The sequence below is a fragment of the Arachis ipaensis genome, chromosome B3 (assembly GCF_059453495.1).
Source record: "Arachis ipaensis isolate K30076 ecotype BB chromosome B3, ASM5945349v1, whole genome shotgun sequence".
NCBI classification, from domain to species: domain Eukaryota; kingdom Viridiplantae; phylum Streptophyta; class Magnoliopsida; order Fabales; family Fabaceae; genus Arachis; species Arachis ipaensis.
Genome location: NC_142438.1, coordinates 120912585 through 120931656, shown reverse-complemented (window position 1 = coordinate 120931656; position 19072 = coordinate 120912585).

Genomic DNA, 19072 nt, shown 5'->3' with positions numbered 1-19072 from the left:
TTTTGCGTTGTTTTCTTTCTTCATTAATTTGATAATTTCTTTTACTCCAACTATTCCAACCATGTTTGGCGGTATAAGTAATAGTATAATGATTTTGTTTAGGGATGGGAATACACCTAAATCCGCGGGTACCCACTCCACCCCTACCCGCTCAGAGGAGGGGGGTTTAGCGGAACAGATTTTTGGGAGGGGTAGGGCAGGATCGGGTTTAGGTAATACCCGTCTTTATCCGCCCTGCTATATATATAATATATATAATTTTAATATATAATATGTATAATATATGTAAAATAATTAGTAAATGATTAATTATTGTATCATATTTAAATTTTTACTTTAATTTATGTTATGTATGTGATGATGATAATATAAATTTTGAAATTTAATTATATTTATTGAATTTTAATAATTATAGGGGCGGGTAGGGGCGGGGCGGGGCGGGTTAGGGTTCAACGTTTTACTACCCGCGGGTAGAAGCGGGGCGGGTTCTATGCGGGTTGTAGGGGTGTGCATGGGTCGGGTGAAATCGGGTTTGATGTGACCTAGACCCGGCCCAAAATACATACAGGGTCTATTTTTCAGACCTGAACCCGGCTCTAACCCGATGAAACCTATACACTTTCGGGCCACGATTATACCGGATAAAAACCGGGTGAAAATCGGGTCGTTAACATTACATTACCTTAATACCTTCTTGTAAGTTAGCATGTGAAAATATCCAAATTTTCAAGACTTTAACTATTATTTAACATGGTAAAATTCACTTAGAAAAATATACCAAAAATCAACTCTTCTCTAAAATTAAAGCATAACCATAATCAATACTAATATTGTCTAATAACACACAAGTCACTAAATATTTAAATCAATACAAATAACACAATATTATGCGTTAGTCTAAAGTCTTATGCATTTTAAACATAAAACATTAACTTATAGTCTTATAATGACTAATAACACAAAATATTAAGGTTTACAATACTTAAATTTTACATAAGAATAGTCATCATTCATCACTAATAACACAAAATATTAATTGTGTATAATGACTGGGCCACCGGGTCGAGTTCGGGTGACCCGAGCTATGGCACAGATCCGACCCGAAATAATTATTGGGTCTATTTTTAAGATCCTTACCCGACTCTAGACCCGGTAAAATCATACCAAATTAGTCCCTAAAGTATTTAGAACCGGGCCGGGCCAAGCCATGCACACCCCTAACGAGTTATTGTACGGCGAAGCGGGATCGGATAGAGCAAAAACCCATCCCTACCCGCTCCGTTGCCACCCCTAAATTTTGTTGAAGTTTTATTTATAAATAATCTCACCTTTTATTATTTTTCATCACACACAAAAAGGACAAAACACATACTTCATTAATTAATTTCTCGTTTTTTCTTTATACTCACTACATAACGGCTAAAAAATATACGCAACATTAAATGAATATATATTTATCGTCGATATAAAAAAATTAAACAGATAATCAATTATAAAAATTTTCTAGAGACTTCAAAAAAGAAGTTGAATCAAAGAAACAAAAAAAAAATTGTAATTTAGAACCGTTAGTACATCGCAATTCATAATATATAATGAAATCTACATCTAATTTCCATCGCAAATTATAACAAAACTTTTACTATATAATTAACTTGACTGCAATCATCAATTCAAGAGTTCAAACTAACTCTTTCACACTTTACCTAATTTACACAGTTACGTTACAAAAAAAATAAAATCTTTGTAACAAAAATTTTATGTTAAATTTAAAAGTGTTACAAAAAATTAATATTCGTTACAAAAAATTGATATTTGTAGCAAAAATTGGTGATTGTTAGTTTGTTACAGAATAAAAATATTTTGTAACAATCTAATTTTTTTGTTATAAATTGTGTTAGTTTTTGTAATGAATCGGTGTTTTATTCCAAAATTTTACAATATTTTATAAAAAAAGATAAAATTGTTGCAAAAATATTCATTTGTTTTCAAAATTCTAATTATTTTGTAACAAAAAATTAATTTATCACAAAATTCAATATTATTTGTTTGTCACAAATTGTAAATATTTTTTTAACTAAAAAAATTATTTTAAAATGTTAAAATCTTTAAGGGTAAAAAAATTTGTTTATATATTTTTTTAGGATAATTTTATTTTATTAAATAAAAATAGTTAAAAGTAAAAACAAATGTCAAAAGTAAAAATCTTAATTTAGTGTCTCACTTTCACTCCTGTCTTCACCCTCTTTACGCCACCACATACAGCAGTTGAACAATCGAGCTCCTGGAAGAAGAAGAGACCGCGCTGTCAGCAATGCCATCTGCGTCGACTCCCTGGTAGCCTCTGTTTTGCCTCATTTCTGCCTCGCCTTCACACTCGCATATACCAATGCCATCGTCTTCTGCGTCGCCGTTCGTGTCCGTCTTCGTCCCCTCTGCGTCGTTGTCGGTTTTTGCTCCCTCATCCATGGCGGTGCTCCTCTGCATTGTCGCTATTTGTGCTCGTCTTCATCTCCTCCTCTGCGTCGCCATTCCTGCTCGTGCTGCTCCTCTGCTTCTGCTACTTTAGTCTATGGTCCTCTACTTTCACTGCTCTGGTTCATCTTATCCATTCTCCTTCCTCCACAGTGGTGCTCGGCGTTGTCATTCCCTCGTTGCTGCGTGTCGCTTGGTTGCTGGTTTCTGCTCTGTTGAAGGTAAATGTTATTTGAATATTGTTGCCTAGAATATTGTTCTTTGATATTCTTGTTGTCTATGAAAATATTGTTTTTTATAATCTATTTGATAATCTGATTTTCGGTTCTTTGAAAAGTTAATTTTGATTTTTTTTTTGGCTTCTTTGTTCTATGTTTTTTATTCTATTTTTTGCTTCTTTGTTCTATGATTTTGATTCTGTTTTTTTCTTATACTTTTGTGTTTGTGAACTGAGTGTCTTATTGTGGCAACTACATTATCCCTATTTACATAGAAATATTAATCCAATTTTGTAATTAATTTTATGTTCTTTTACAATGTATTGAATTAGAATAATTTGTATTGGGGAGTTATTGAGAATCGACTTAAAATTTAGTTAGACAGAGCCTTTTGAGAGTGGTAGTTGCTGTAATGCTAGCTTATATCTCCATACTCTTTTTTCCACTATTTCTTTACATCTTTCTCTCATTCATTCTCATCTCCTGCAGAAATTAGTCCAATGGTCAACTACCAGATATATTAGATTAATTTTGATATGCGTGCCCTTGAGTTTAGGAAGTACTTCGATGAATTATTTTTGGATATTGACTTCTCTCAACTCGGTGTGAAAAATCAAATACGTTGTCCTTGTCCCAAATCCAATAATATTTTGTTCAAACTTAGAAATGAAGTTCATCATCATGTGCGCCAATGGAGAATAGTGAGCTCACATAAAATATGGGTGCATCATGGTGAGAGTGTTCAAGATACATCAACTATAGATATGTTTGATTTAACTGAGATTAACTGTGAAAGGGAGAATAATTCTACCACTTATGAGATGTTGTATAACATCTTTAGAAAAAAAATACTAGGAGAAATGTCGAGAGATTTTACTATCAACATATATGACAATATTTCAGAAGAACCTGACAAGGGGACAAAAAAGGTTTTAAAGGTTAATGAGAGATGCTGAGCAAAGCTTGTATTTGGATAGTGGGATTTTAAGATTATCTTTTATTGTTAAGTTGTCTCAAATTGAATGTCGCTATGGATGGAGAAAAAATTCAATTGATGCTTTGTTGCTCTTTCTAAAAAGTATACTTTCAAAGGAAAATACATGTCCTACTTCATTTTACGATGCTTGAAAAGTGATCGAGATTTGGAATTATATTACGAGAAAATATATGCTTGTGAGAATGATTGCATTTTGTTTTGGGGGCAAGCATATGCTGATCTTGATGAATGTACAAAGTGCAATCAATCTAGATGAGTAAAGGAGAAGGGGAATGAAAAGGATGACTCTCGTTAGAAGGTGTCCCAGAAGATACTAAGATACTTTATGTTAAAACCTAGGCTTCAATGGATCTTCATGTGTGAAAAAATAATAGTAGCAATAAGGTGGAATAAAGAGAAGTGACTTGATGATGGAGTCCTAAAACACCTAGCATATTCTATAGCGTGGAAGAAATTTGATGAGGAACACGACCTATTTGCTTGTGATGCTAGAAATATCAGGCTTGGAGTTGCTAGTGATGGATTCAATCCATTTAACAATATGAACATTTCATAGTACTTGGCCAGTTGTTCTTATTCCTAATAACTATCTTCCATAGATGGTTTGAAACATTCAAATTGGATGTTATCCTTACTTATTCCAGACTCTAAATACCCCCGGCAATTCTACTACTGATGTATACTTACAATCATTAATTGAAGAGCTGAAAGAATTGTGAGAAGATGGTGTTGAAACATTTGATGTGGTTAAGAAATAGAATTTTCAGTTGTTTGCTGTAGTTATATGGAAATAAACGATTATCCAACTTATGCTATGTTATCTGGTTGGAGCACTAAAGGTGCATTAGCATGTGTATGTTGCCAAAGAGAAATTAGTTCTAAAAGACTGAAACATGGACACAAGCATTGCTATATCGGTCATCGCCGCTATTTGCTGCATGATCATCCATGAAAAAAAAAAAGAGTTCTTTTGATAATACTAAGGAACTTGGTAAAGTACCTAAGTCACTTTTTGGTTATGATGTCTTAGAAGAATACAAGACTTTTGAACAAACAGAGTTTGAAAACTATACTAAGAAGAGAAAGAAGTATGGACATGACAAGGTTGCTGAAAACTGGAAAAAGAAAATCATTTTTTTTGAGTTGTCTTATCGAAAGACATTATTGTTACGTGATGATGACACGTCATCTTAAGAAATTTTTAAAGTTCTTTTTTTATTCATTTTCTTAGGTTTTAATCAAATTTCTTATGTTTTCTACTAGAATTTTATAAATAATTAAATATTTAGAGTTAGGATAATATTTTTATATTTTCAGGAGTTTTTAGATAAAAAAAAAAAATCAAGAATCAAAGCTTTTTTACAAGAAAAACACAAGTACGGCAAAAATATGGCCTAAGGAACAAAATCGTACCCTAAGGAAAAAGGAGATGGAGACAAGAAGCACGCAGAGGCACGCTTGGCGGCCATTCTACACGCCCGGCGGTCTCCCCATGCATGCCTCACACGCCCGATGGCCAAGACACACGCCTGGAGGCCCTCTTTCCTTGCTTCCAACTGTCGAGCGTCCTCCAAGCTTCCAAGACACACTCCCGATGTGTGTGCTCCCTGGGAGGTGCATTTGGGCTTACGCCCAAATTCCTCTAGAACAAGGCAGGCGTAAAGACAATTTCAACTCTCAAGATGCAAGAATTAAGGCCCAATCTTAATTATCCACATTATTAGAAGACTTAATCACATCTAAAACATTTAAGACTTTAGAAGATTAGTTATTGATTCATTCTAGAAACATAAAAGATTTGGTTGTTAGGATTTGATTTGAATTATTGTTTTTTATTTGAGATTAAAGTCAGTAACTAGTTATCTTATATTTTCCTCCGAACGATGAGATTAGGATAATTTGAATTTGAATTCTAGAATTAGGATATAAACAAGTGAACCATGTTCACAGAGAAGGATATTCCGTTCCTCAGCACAGTTTCTTTTCTTGTTTTTTCTTTCATTCCATGGGCAACTAATCATCTGTCAAAGGCTTAGGAACTCTGTTTATGTTTTCTATAGATTATTAATCAATGTTTATTTTATTTTGAAGTCTTGTATTGATCTATTTCATGATTGAGGTATTAGTTCTTCATCCGAATTAGTAGCATTGAAAGGTATGCCAATCCCTTTTGAATTCTTTTATTATAATGGGAGAATTTAATATTTGAATTAAAGCTTAAAAACTCTTTCACATGACTCTTTGAGTTCAATTAGAAATAGTGGTTCAATTAGTGTGCAACACATGCATGATTTTCAATCACTTTAATTTTGAATAAGTGATATATAATTCAGATTAGAACAATTTTTAAAAATTGTATTTTCTTCTAAAGTTTAACTAGATAGGACTAACTTGAATAAGTGACATGTAATTCAACCTAAGAAATATTTTTAAATCTTATTTGAAACTAAATCAATTTTTATGGTTAAACTCTTTAATTAATTAACTGACAACTACTTGATTAAAGAGAAATTGAGGAACCAAGGAATTGGAAATCAGTTACTAAAAATTTTTCGTGAAAGATCTTTGCTTACTTCAAAATAAGTAAATAAGGTTTGGTTTTCCTAAGTGTATAAACATCTCTGAAGCCCTTGACTCTCACCATCATTCTCTTCTCTCAATCAACATCTAAGTTCACTGTCTCTCAAGTACTCAAGCACTCAAGATTCCAAGCAAGATACAACTTTTGCCCTCATCAATCCAGGTTATTTTAATATAATTAGGTATTTAATCTGATATTTTCTTACTCAATCCTTTAATCCTCGTAGGAACGATAGCCACTCACCATGGTATTACTTGAACGATCCAGTGCACTTGCTGGTATCCATAAGCTTTAAGTTTTGCTAATTAAATTTTTGGCGCCGTTGTCGGGGATTAATTGAGATTGACAATATATATCTGGTTAAATCCTAACTTAGGTCTTGTTTACTTCCTTTTCTTTTGTTTCACATTCAGTTTCTTTATTTTCTTTTCTTCTAGTCTATGTTTCTTGTTTCTTTTATTTTCTTTTCTTCTCTTTTACAAATTTTTTTTATGTTCTTTTAGTTCTTTATTTTGTTTTCTTTTTTCTTTTTATTCTATAAGGTACATTTGATCTTATTTTTATTGTTGTCTTGCATGCGAAAAAAAGGAGATCCCACACCTCCTCTCCAGTACGATCCTGAGATAGAGTTAGCTTTGTTTCAATTGAGAAAGAATGCAAGAGCCAATAGAGAAGAAGAAGAGAGAATGGCAGACGAGCAAAATAAAGCAAGAAAGACTCTTGGAGACTACAACACACTTCCCTCTGAAAGCTGTGGAGACAGGATAGTAAGACTCACAGTTCAAACAAATAATTTTAAATCAAAGCCTTCACTCATCTAATTGGTATAGAGGGACCAATTTGGAGGTAGTTCTCAAGAGAACCCAAATATTCACATAGCAAACTTTTTGCAGTTATATGACGCTTTGAAAAGTAACGGAATTAGCCCCGAAGCTATCTGACTGAAACTATTTTGTTTCTCTCTGAGAGACAGAGCCACTCAATGGCTTCAATCGCAATCCTTGGGTAGCATCACTTCATGAGGGATTTAGTTAACAAATTTAAACATTTACCAAATGGTAAAATCGAATTACACAATTTTACCAATTTAAACACTTAGTTACTTTTGTACATATTAGAAATGCAAACACAAATATTATCAAATTTTCATTTTTTATGAGAGCGAAAATGAGACAACACCATATTTTCATTTTCAGCCAAACGAAGCAAAAATATAGCATATTTTCACTTTTTCTACCTACAAAAACCAAGAACAATTTTTAAGAGCAAAAAACACTTGTCAATATCCACAATTTCAATTCAAAACTCAATCACTTATTACACTACAATCTTTCCATGAGCTTCGAACATAACAAAAACATGCTCGTCATTATTAAGTCAAAATACTATAATACACTCTTGAACTTTCGTCGACAAATAGAAATTAATATCTTATTTTTTTTTATTTTTTTGTGTGTTTCCTTTTTAATAAACCCATATTTATCTGAATCAAATTTTTAAATCCAATCAACTATTACAACCGCTAAGTTTACATTGTAATGGGATCATTGCATTTAAAAGATGTACCATCATCGTTACGTTTAATTATTACATTCAGATAAAAAATAATTATACATTTAGAAATCATTTTTGAGAAATTTATAAGAGAGGTGAAAAATGTAAAATTGAATTGTGATGAATTTGTTATAATGATCTGGTGTTTATAGGCAAGTGTTGGGCATGTTATTGCTTTCATTTTCGCAGGTATCAAATCCGAAAATGAATTTGAAAGTTTAGGCTTGTTTTCGCTCTTATGGGATTCGAAACAGAAAAAAAATTTTCTTTTCATTTTTACAAGTTAGGAGCTCAAAAATGAAAATGTTTTTTTTTTTTTTCTCTGTCTCGCTCTCACAAATTCTGAAAATAGTATCTCATTTTTGTAACCAAAAACAAAAATGGGATCACCATCTCTGTCCTTCGTTGTCGCCACAAACAAAAATTTTGTAATATTTGTTTTTGTATTTTTAGTATACAAAAATATAACTAAATATCTAAATTGGTAAAAATTGTGTAATTCGTTTTATTTTGATAAATAATAATTTTTTTTAAATAAGAGAAATTTTATACTTAAGTATTCATATTTAAATTCTAAATATTAAATTTTAATTTTAATAATATAATAATAAAATATTAATTAAAAATATTTACTAATATTAATAAAAAATATTGATTTTTAATAATTTTTTACGATAAATTATAAATCCCGACAAATATCTTGCCCTTTATATCGGCATTGGGTTGCATAAACTTTCGGAGTTGGTTTTGTTTTTACCAGGACAATTTTTTTTATTAAAGTAAAGTTCACTTCTTTTTTTCTTCTTCGTATTTTGTATGTTTTTATGCCATTATGTGGGGGTGAAATCACTTTACTTTTGACCGAGGGGATAAAAAGGAAATTTGAACTTTATTGAGGATTATATTTTTTATTTATGATTAATATTGTTTGAGAAAGGATGTAGAAAGAAAATAAAAGAGAAAATAAGAGAGGTGGGGTTCACCTTCCACGTATCATATGGTAGGGGTGTATATGGTTAGATTATCGTCTTGACTCGAATCTGACTTTAAATAATGACTAGATCTATTTTTAAGATTTTTATTCGATTCTAGATTAAGTGAAATCTTATTGCTTTTGGATTATATTAAAATTGAATCTAAAATTGGTAAAGTTTGAGTCTTGATAAACTTTGTGTCAAAAAATTATGATGCACTTATTTATAAAAAAAAATACTTATTAGTGAGAAGTTGTTATCCATATTTAAACTTAAATTTATTCATAAATTCTAATTTTATGTTTCTTTTATCTATTTTCTAATTCAATAAGTATGATTAAAAATAAAATAATAAGTTTATAATTAATATAACATAATATCGGAATTAATTTAAAACATATATATCTTTTTTAGTCTTCTTAAAATACAACTAAATAAAGCTGAATTTGTCTTGATCTGAATCCAATCTTAAATAATAATCGAGTCTATTTTTTAGACTCTTACCCAATTTTAAATCTAGTAAAATCACATCAAATTAGATTTTAAAGATCCGGCCCAAACCCGATACACCACTATTATATGATAATAGAGGCATGACGTCATGAGACGTAACACTGTTCCATCACCACCCAACCATCTTCGGGCAACCTGCGTGCCATGGAATTACGACTAACGGAAAACCCATATTAACACCAAAAAAAAAAATAATAATATCATTTTATTCTAAACGATTCATGCGGAAATCTACCAAAATGGACTTTTTTACATTTGAAAAAATAGGAATTATATCATCATATAATTAATATTTTATTTAAATAATTATTTAAATGAGACATATACAATTTTATTAATCTTATCTCTTCTTTTTAATATGTTGAAAGTAAATTTTATTAAAATATTTAGGATGAAGTATCATTTTCTCCCTTATCATCATTTTTATTTATAATAAAACTTAAAAAAAATTAATATTTTATTTATTTATTTACTTACTTACTAAATCAGTTGTCTTTATAATTAATTATCTAGAATTTCAATCCTCAATATTTTATATTAATTAAATTTATCAATAAATCTATAATCAAGAAGTATTCTGTTTTACTAAGATTTGTTTGAGTACTCTACTCTGTTAAAATTTTACAATAAAATTCTAATTTTATGAACCTGTCTCATAGAAGCTTATTAGGTAACAATAGCAGCATCTGTTGTTGATCATTTCAAGGTAACAATACTATTGTATGTGACAGATGAAGACCTAGTCATTCTGTTTGATAATGAAAACATTAGAAAGGAGATAGAAAAGGGTTCGAAGAGCCTAATAGATAGACTATTTTCATATCGAAAAATTAGCCTAGGAACTATTGAAGGAGCCTTGTATGCGATTTGGAGTAAGGACGTAGGTTTCAAAGTCATGGGTCACAGAAGAAACTTGTTCTAAATCTTTTTTGACAAAGAAACAGATATGATCAGAATAGAAAGAGGAACTCATTAGCTTTTCAAAAACTACATATTTAATCTAAGAAAATAAAATGATGAACTGAAATTTAAAGATAAAGAATTTGCAGCGATTCCAACATGGATTCAGCTATGGAGATTACCAGAGCAATATAAGACAAGAAGCCTGGGAAGAAAAGTAGGAGAAATAGTTGGGAGAGTGCTGGAGACAGATTTGTTTTTGATAAGGGGTAAGAAGAAAAGAGTGCTAAAGATAAAAGTGATGTTGGACATTACAAAACCATTGAGAAAATCAATTACGATATCAGGTAGTAATAAAAAGTAATGGAGTTCAACCTGATAGATGAATGTATCGATAATATTTGCTACTACTATGGTTTTGTTGGACATAAAGTTAGAAATTGCCAGCAAAATTCTGAGGATACGGTGGATGGATAGTCAAGAAAAGAACAGTGGTGTTTGTGGCTGAGAGTCGAGCAAGTGAGGAGAAAAATAGAAGACCAAAAGGAGAATCAAAATCCCAATAAACTTGATAAGAAGGAGGAGAGGAAACAAACATCGAGGAATCTTACACTTGTGAATTTAATAAGTTTTTTTGCTAGCTTATCAGTTCAAGAGGGCAATTCACAAACTAGAGGAGCTGAGGTAGGTTTTAAGCAACAAAATCAAAATTCAGAGGGGGAAAGAGGCAGAAGGAAGTGATGGAAGGTAGAGAACAGAACAAGATAAGAAATGAGAATTTGATAGAAGCTGAAAATTTTGACTGTTTATTTTCCTTTGTAGCAACAAGTCGAAGTGAGGAGTGAAAGGGGAGTAGGAAGCTGAAAAAGTTATCCCGAAGAATGACAACTCTTAAGTCAGTCTCAGGGTCCAAGACGAGAAATATTAGTTTGCAAGACATTATGACTAGGAAAAGATTATGTTAAGAAGAAGCTACATCAGCAAGTAAGAGAGAGGGTGTGGTGCACGAAATTGTGATCTCAATGACGCCAACAACTTGGTACGCACAATTGTAATCTCAACTCTTTTTCAAAACTTCGCACAACTAACCAGCAAGTGCACTGGGTCGTCCAAGTAATAAACCTTACGTGAGTAAGGGTCGATCCCACGGAGATTGTCGGCTTGAAGCAAGATATGGTCATCCTTGTAGATCTCAGTCAGGCAGATTCAAATGGTTATGAGGTTTTGATAATTAAAATATAATTATAAAATAAAATAAGATAGAAATACTTATGTAATTCATAGGTAGGAATTTTAGATAAGCGTCTGAAGATGCTTTGTTGCTTCAGAACCTCTGCTTTCCTATTGCCTTCTTCCAACCATGCGTTACCTCCTTCTATGGCAAGCTGTATGATCCTCTCGGATGAAAACAAATCCATCTGTGCTGTTACCGCAGGGCTAATCATCTGTCGGTTCCCACTAGCGTCGGAGTAAGACCATTGTCTTTTTGCACACTGTCACTTGTGCCCCACATTCGCAGGTTTGAAGCTCGTCACAGTCATTCCTTCCCAGATCCTACTCGGAATACCACAGACAAGGTTTAGACTTTCCGGATCCTGGATCCTACTCGGAATACCACAGACAAGGTTTAGACTTTCCGGATCCCAGGAATGGCTGCCAATAATTCTAGCCTATACCACGAAGGTTATAATCTTAGATTAGAAACCCAAGAGAATATACTCCAGCAGTCATCCAATGACTACGTTGAACATCATGTAGATTGCTTTGTGGTTGTCAGGCACGCGATCTTGGCTAAGCGAGTAACGAAGATTGGGTGATTGTCACGGGTCACCCCTTCATTCTGACTTAACTGAATTAAGTACGAGAGTATATCTTGAAGAAGAACTAGGCGTGAATTGAATAGAAAACAGTAGTAATTGCATTAATTCATGAAGAACAGCAGAGCTCCACACCTTAATCTATGGGGTGTAGAAACTCCACTGTAGAAAATACATAAGTGAAAATAGTCTAGGCATAGCCGTGAGGCCAGCCTCAAAATCCAAGGTCTAAGGACTAAACATCCAGAGATGTAAAAAGATAAAAGATGATGTAAAATAAATCTCTAAAAGTAGTTTTTATACTAAACTAGTAGCCTAGGGTTACAGAAAATGAGTAACTAAGTGCAGATAGTGTAGAAATCCACTTCCGGGGCCCACTTGGTGTGTGCTTGGGCTGAGCATTGAAGCTTTTTCGTGCTTAGGCTGTTCCTGGAGTTAAACGCCAGCTTTGGTGCCAGTTTGGGCGTTTAACTCTAATTCTGGTGCCAGTTTGGGCGTTTTACGCCAGAATTTTTAGGTAGATTTTGAATGCCAGTTTGGGCCATCAAATCTCAGGCAAAGTATAAACTATTATATATTTCTGGAAAGCTCAGGATGTCTACTTTCCAACGCAATTGAGACCGCACCAATTGAGCTTCTATTGCTCTAGAAAATCCATTTCAAGTGCAGGGAGGTCAGAATCCAACAACATCTACAGTCATTTTTCAGCCTCTGAATCAGATTTTTGCTCAGGTCCCTCAATTTCAGCCAGAAAATATCTGAAATCACAGAAAAATACACAAACTCATAGTAAAGTCCAGAAATGTGATTTTTTCATAAAAACTAATAAAAATATAATAAAAAGTAATAAAAACATATTAAAAACTATGTAAAAACAATGCCAAAAAGGTATAAATTATCTGCTCATCACAACACCAAACTTAAATTGTTGCTTGTCCCCAAGCAACTAAAAACAAAATAGGATAAAAAGAAGAGAATATACAATAAATTTCAAACTTATCAATGAAGATTAGCTTCAATTAAATGAGCGGGACTTGTAGCCTTTTTGCTTCTGAACAGTTTTGGCATCTCACTTTATCCTTTGAAGTTCAGAATGATTGGCATCTATAGGAACTCAGAATTCAGATAGTGTTATTGATTCTCCTAATTCAGTATGTTGATTCTTGAACACAGTTACTTTATGAGTCTTGGCCGTGACCCTAAGCATTTTGTTTTCCAGTATTACCACTGGATACATAAATGCCACAGACACATAGTTAGGTAAACCTTTTTAGATTGTGACGCAGCTTTGCTAGAGTCCCCAGTTAGAGGTGTCTAGAGCTCTTAAGCACACTCTTTTTTTGCTTTGGACCATGACTTTAACCGCTTAGTCTCAAGCTTTTCACTTGACACCTTCACGCCACAAGCACATGGTTAGGGACAGCTTGGTTTAGCTGCTTAGGCCATGATTTTATTCCTTTGGGCCCTCCTATCCATTAATACTCAAAGCCTTGGATCCTTTTTCTACCCTTGCCTTTTGGTTTAAAGGGCTATTGGCTTTTTCTGCTTGCTTTTTCTTTTTCTTTTTTTTTCTTCTTTTTTTTCGCAAGCTTTGTCTATTCACTGCTTTTTCTTGCTTCAAGAATCAATTTTATGATTTTTCAGATTATCAATAACATTTCTCCTTTTTCATCATTCTTTCAAGAGCCAACAATTTTAACATTCATAAACAACAAATTAAAAAATATGCACTGTTCAAGCATTCATTCAGAAAACAAAAGGTATTGCCACCACATCAAAATAATTAAGCTAACTTCAAGATAAAATTCGAAACCATGTACTTCTTGTTCTTTTGCAATTAAAAACATTTTTCATTTAAGAAAGGTGATGGATTCATAGGACATTTATAGCTTTAAGATATAGACACTAGACACTAATGATCATGTAATAAAGACACAAACATAAATAAAACATAAGGCATAGGAAACGAAAAATAGAAAATTAAAGAACAAGGAAATTAAAGAACGGGTCCACTTAGTGATGACGGCTAGTTCTTCCTCTTGAAGATCTTATGGAGTGCTTTAGCTCCTCAATGTCTCTTTCTTGCCTTTGTTTCTCCTCCCTCATGGCTCTTTGGTCTTCTCTAATTTCATGGAGGAGGATGGAATGCTCTTGGTGCTCCGCCCTTAGTTGTCCCATGTTGGAACTTAATTCTCCTAGGGAGGTGTTGTTTGCTCCCAATAGTTTTGTAAAGGAAAGTGCATCCCTTGAGGCATCTCAGGGATTTCATGATGAGGGATTTCTTTATGCTCTTGTTGAGGTCCATGAGTCGGCTCTCTTGTTTGCTCCATCCTTTTCTTAGTGATGGGCTTGTCCTCATCAATGAGGATGTCTCCTTCTATGTCAATTCCAGCTGAATTGCATAGGTGACAAATGAGATGAGGGAAGGCAAACCTTGCCAAAGTAGAGGGCTTGTCTGCTACCTTGTAGAGTTCTAGGGATATGATCTCATGAACTTCTACTTCCTCTCCAATCATGATATTATGGATCATGATAGCCCGGTCTACAGTAACCTCAGACCGGTTGCTAGTAGGAATGATTGAGCGTTGGATGCACTCCAACCATCCCCTAGCCACGGGTTTGAGGTCAAGCCTTCTTATTTGAACCGGCTTGCCTTTTGAATCTCTCTTCTATTGAGCGCTGATGAGCGGATAATTTATACGCTTTTTGGCATTGTTCTTAGTATGTTTTTAGTAGAATCTAGTTACTTTTAGGGATGTTTTCATTAGTTTTTATGTTAAATTCATATTTCTGGACTTTACTATGAGTTTGTGTGTTTTTCTGTGATTTCAGGTATTTTCTGGCTGAAATTGAGGGACTTGAGCAAAAATCAGATTCAGAGGTTGAAGAAGGACTACTGATGCTGTTGGATTCTGACCTCCCTGCACTCAAAGTGGATTTTCTGGAGCTACAGAACTCAAAATGGCGCGCTTCTAATTGCGTTGGAAAGTAGACATCCAGGGCTTTCTAGAAATATATAATAGTCCATACTTTGGCCGAGTTTAGACGACGCAAAAGGGCATTGAACGCCAGTTCTACACTGCAGTCTGGAGTTAAACGCCAGAAACACGTCATGAACCAGAGTTGAACGCCAAAAACACGTTACAACTTGGCGTTCAACTCCAAAAGAAGCCTCTGCACGTGGAAAGCTAAAGCTCAGCCCAAGCACACACCAAGTGGGCCCCGGAAGTGGATTTATGCATCAATTACTTACTTCTGTAAACCCTAGTAGCTAGTTTAGTATAAATAGGACTTTTTACTATTGTATTTTCATCTGGGGATCATATCTTTTGATCATTTTTAGATCTCTAGACCTCCATGGGAGGCTGGCCACTCGGCCATGCTTACCCTATTTTCACTTATGTATTTTTCAACGGTAGAGTTTCTACACTCCATAGATTAAGGTGTGGAGCTCTGCTGTTCCTCATGAATTAATGCAAAGTACTACTGTTTTTCTATTCAATTCAACTTATTCCGCTTCTAAGATATTCATTCGCACTTCAACATGAATGTGATGAACGTGACAATCATCATCATTCCCCCACGAACGCGTGCCTGACAACCACTTCCGTTCCACCTTAGATTGAATGATTATCTCTTGGATCTCTTAATCAGAATCTTCGTGGTATAAGCTAGATTGATGGTGGCATTCATGAGAATCCGGAAAGTCTAAACGTTGTCTGTGGTATTCTGAGTAGGATTCAGGGATTGAATGACTGTGACGAACTTCAAACTCGCGATTGCTGGGCGTAGTGACAGACGCAAAAGGATAGTAAATTCTTTTCAAAAAAAAAAAATTTATTATGTTCTTCAGAATTTTCAAGAATGAATTCTAGAGTTTCATGAAGCATGTGAAGCCTGGCTGGCTGTAAAGCCATGTCTAAATTTATTTGGACTGGGGCTTCCAACCCAACATTATCAAGAGCAAGCTAGTTGTTGCTGATCCACCTGTTGCTGTTCCTGATCCACCTGATTTACATGCTAAAGCTTGACTGGCTATTAAGCCATGTCTAACCCTCAGATTGGAGCTTTAGACTAAGAGTAAAAGATTCCTGGAATTCATATTAAAAATTTTGAAATCCTTATTTTCTTTTTCAAATAATTTTCGAAAAAAAATACAAAAAAAAAATTATAAAATCATAAAAATAAAAAATATTTTGTGTTTCTTGTTAGAGTCTTGAGTCAGATTTTAAGTTTGGTGTCAATTACATGTTCATCTTGCATTTTTCGAAAAAATCATGCATTCATAGTGTTCTTCATGATCTTCAAGTTGTTCTTGGTAAATCTTCTTGTTTGATCTTGATGTTTTCTTGTTTTGTGTCTTTTCTTATTTTTCATATGCATTCTTGCATCCATAGAGTCTAAACATGAAAGATTTCTAAGTTTGGTGTCTTGCATGTTTTCTTTGCATAGAAAAATTTTCAAAAATAAGTTCTTGATGTTCATCTTGACATTCAAAGTGTTCTTGGTGTTCATCTTGACATTCATAGTGTTCTTACATTCATCACATGCTTTGATCCAAAATTTTCATGCATTGCATCATTTTTCATGTTTTTCTCTTTCATCATTAAAAATTCAAAATTCAAAAAAATATCTTTCCTTTTTTTCTCTCATAAAATTCGAAAATTTGGATTGACTTTTTCAAAAATTTTTAAAATTCAATTGTTTCTTATGAGTCAAATCAAATTTTCAATTCAAAAATCTTATCTTTTTCAAAATCTTTTTCAAAAATCAAATCTTTTTTATTTTTTCTTATTTATTTTCGAAAATTATAAAAAAATATTTTTCAAAAATCTTTTTTTATCTCATAATTTTCGAAAATATTATCAACAATTAATGTTTTGATTCAAAAATTTCAAGTTTGTTACTTGTTAAGAAAGATTCAAACTTTAAGTTCTAGAATCATATCTTGTGATTTCTTGTGAGTCAAGTCATTAATTGTGATTTTAAAAATCAAATCTTTTTCAAAACTAATTTCAATCATATCTTTTCAAAAATATCTTTTTATCTTACCTTTTTCAAAATCATATCTTTTCATATCATATCTTTTTCAAAAATTTGATTTCAAAATATCTTTTCTAACTTCTTATCTTCTTATCTTTTCAAAATTAATTTTCAAATTTTTTTCAACTAACTAATTGACTTTTTGTTTGTTTCTTATCTTTGTTAAAACTACCTAACTAACTCTCTCTCTCTCTAATTTTCGAAAATCCCTTCCCTCTTTTTCAAAATTTCTTTTTAATTAACTAATTATTTTAATTTTTTATTTTAATTTTCGAAAATCACTAACTCTTTTTCAAAAATTATTTTCGAAAATCCTCTTTCTCTCTCATCTCATTCTATTTATTTATTCATCTACTAACATCTCTCCCTCACTCACCAAAAATCCGAACCCTCTCTCTCTGAGTTCAGATTTTCTCTTCTTCTTTTCTTCTACTCACATAAGGGAACCTCTATACTTGGGCAAAAAGGATCTCTATTATTATTATTTTTCTGTTCCCTCTTTTTCATATGAGCAGGAGCAAGGACAAGAACATTCTTGTTGAAGTAGATCCAGAACCTGAAAGAACTCTGAAGAGGAAACTAAGAGAAGCTAAATTATAACAATCCAGCAAGCACCTTTCAGAAATTTTCGAACAGGAAGAGGAGATGGCAGCCGAAAATAATAATAATGCAAGGAGGATGCTTGGTGACTTTACTGCACCTAATTCCAATTTACATGGAAGAAGCATCTCAATTCCTACCATTGGAGCAAACAATTCTGAGCTTAAACCTCAATTAGTTTCTCTAATGCAACAAAACTGCAAGTTTCATGGACTTCCATCTGATGATCATTTTCAGTTCTTAACTGAATTCTTGCAGATATGTGATACTGTTAAGACTAATGGAGTAGATCCAGAAGTCTACAGGCTCATGCTTTTTCCTTTTGCTGTAAGAGACAGAGCTAGAGTGTGGTTGGACTCTCAACCCAAAGATAGCCTGAACTCTTGGGATAAGCTGGTCACGGCTTTCTTAGCCAAGTTCTTTCCTCCTCAAAAGCTGAGCAAGCTTAGAGTGGATGTTCAAACCTTCAGACAGAAAGAAGGTGAATCCCTCTATGAAGCTTGGGAAAGATACAAGCAACTGACCAAAAAGTGTCTTTCTGACATGCTTTCAGAATGGACTATCCTGGATATATTCTATAATGGTCTGTCTGAATTAGCTAAGATGTCATTGGATACTTCTGCAGGTGGATCCATTCACCTAAAGAAAATGCCTGCAGAAGCTCAAGAACTCATTGACATAGTTGCTAATAACCAGTTTATGTACACTTCTGAGAGGAATCCTGTGAGTAATGGGACAGCTCAGAAGAAAGTAGTTCTTGAAATTGATACTCTAAATGCCATATTGGCTCAGAATAAAATATTGACTCAGCAAGTCAATATGATTTCTCAGAGTCTGAATAGAATGCAAGCTGCATCTAACAGTACTCAAGAGGCATCTTCTAAAGAAGAAGCTTATGATCCTGAAAACCCTGCAATAGAAGAGGTGAATTACATGGGTGAACCATATGGAAACACCTATAATCCCTCATAGAGAAATCACCAAAATCTCTCAGGGAAGGATCAACAAAAGCCTCAACAAGGCTTTAACAATGGTGGAAGAAATAGGTTTAACAATAGTAAACCTTTTCCGTCATCCACTCAGCAACAGACAGAGAACTCTGAACAAAATACCTCTAATTTAGCAAACTTAGTCTCTGATCTATCTAAGGCCACTGTGAGTTTCATGAATGAAACAAGGTCCTCCATTAGAAATTTGGAAGCACAAGTGGGCCAGTTGAGTAAAAGGATCACTGAAATCCCTCCTAGTACTCTCTCAAGCAATACAGAAGAAAATCCAAAAGGAGAGTGCAAGGCCATTGAATTGACCATCATGGCCGAATCCAAGGAGGAAGGAGAGGACGTGAATCCCAAGGAGGAAGACCTCCTGGGACGTCCAGTGATCAATAAGGAGTTTCCCTCTAA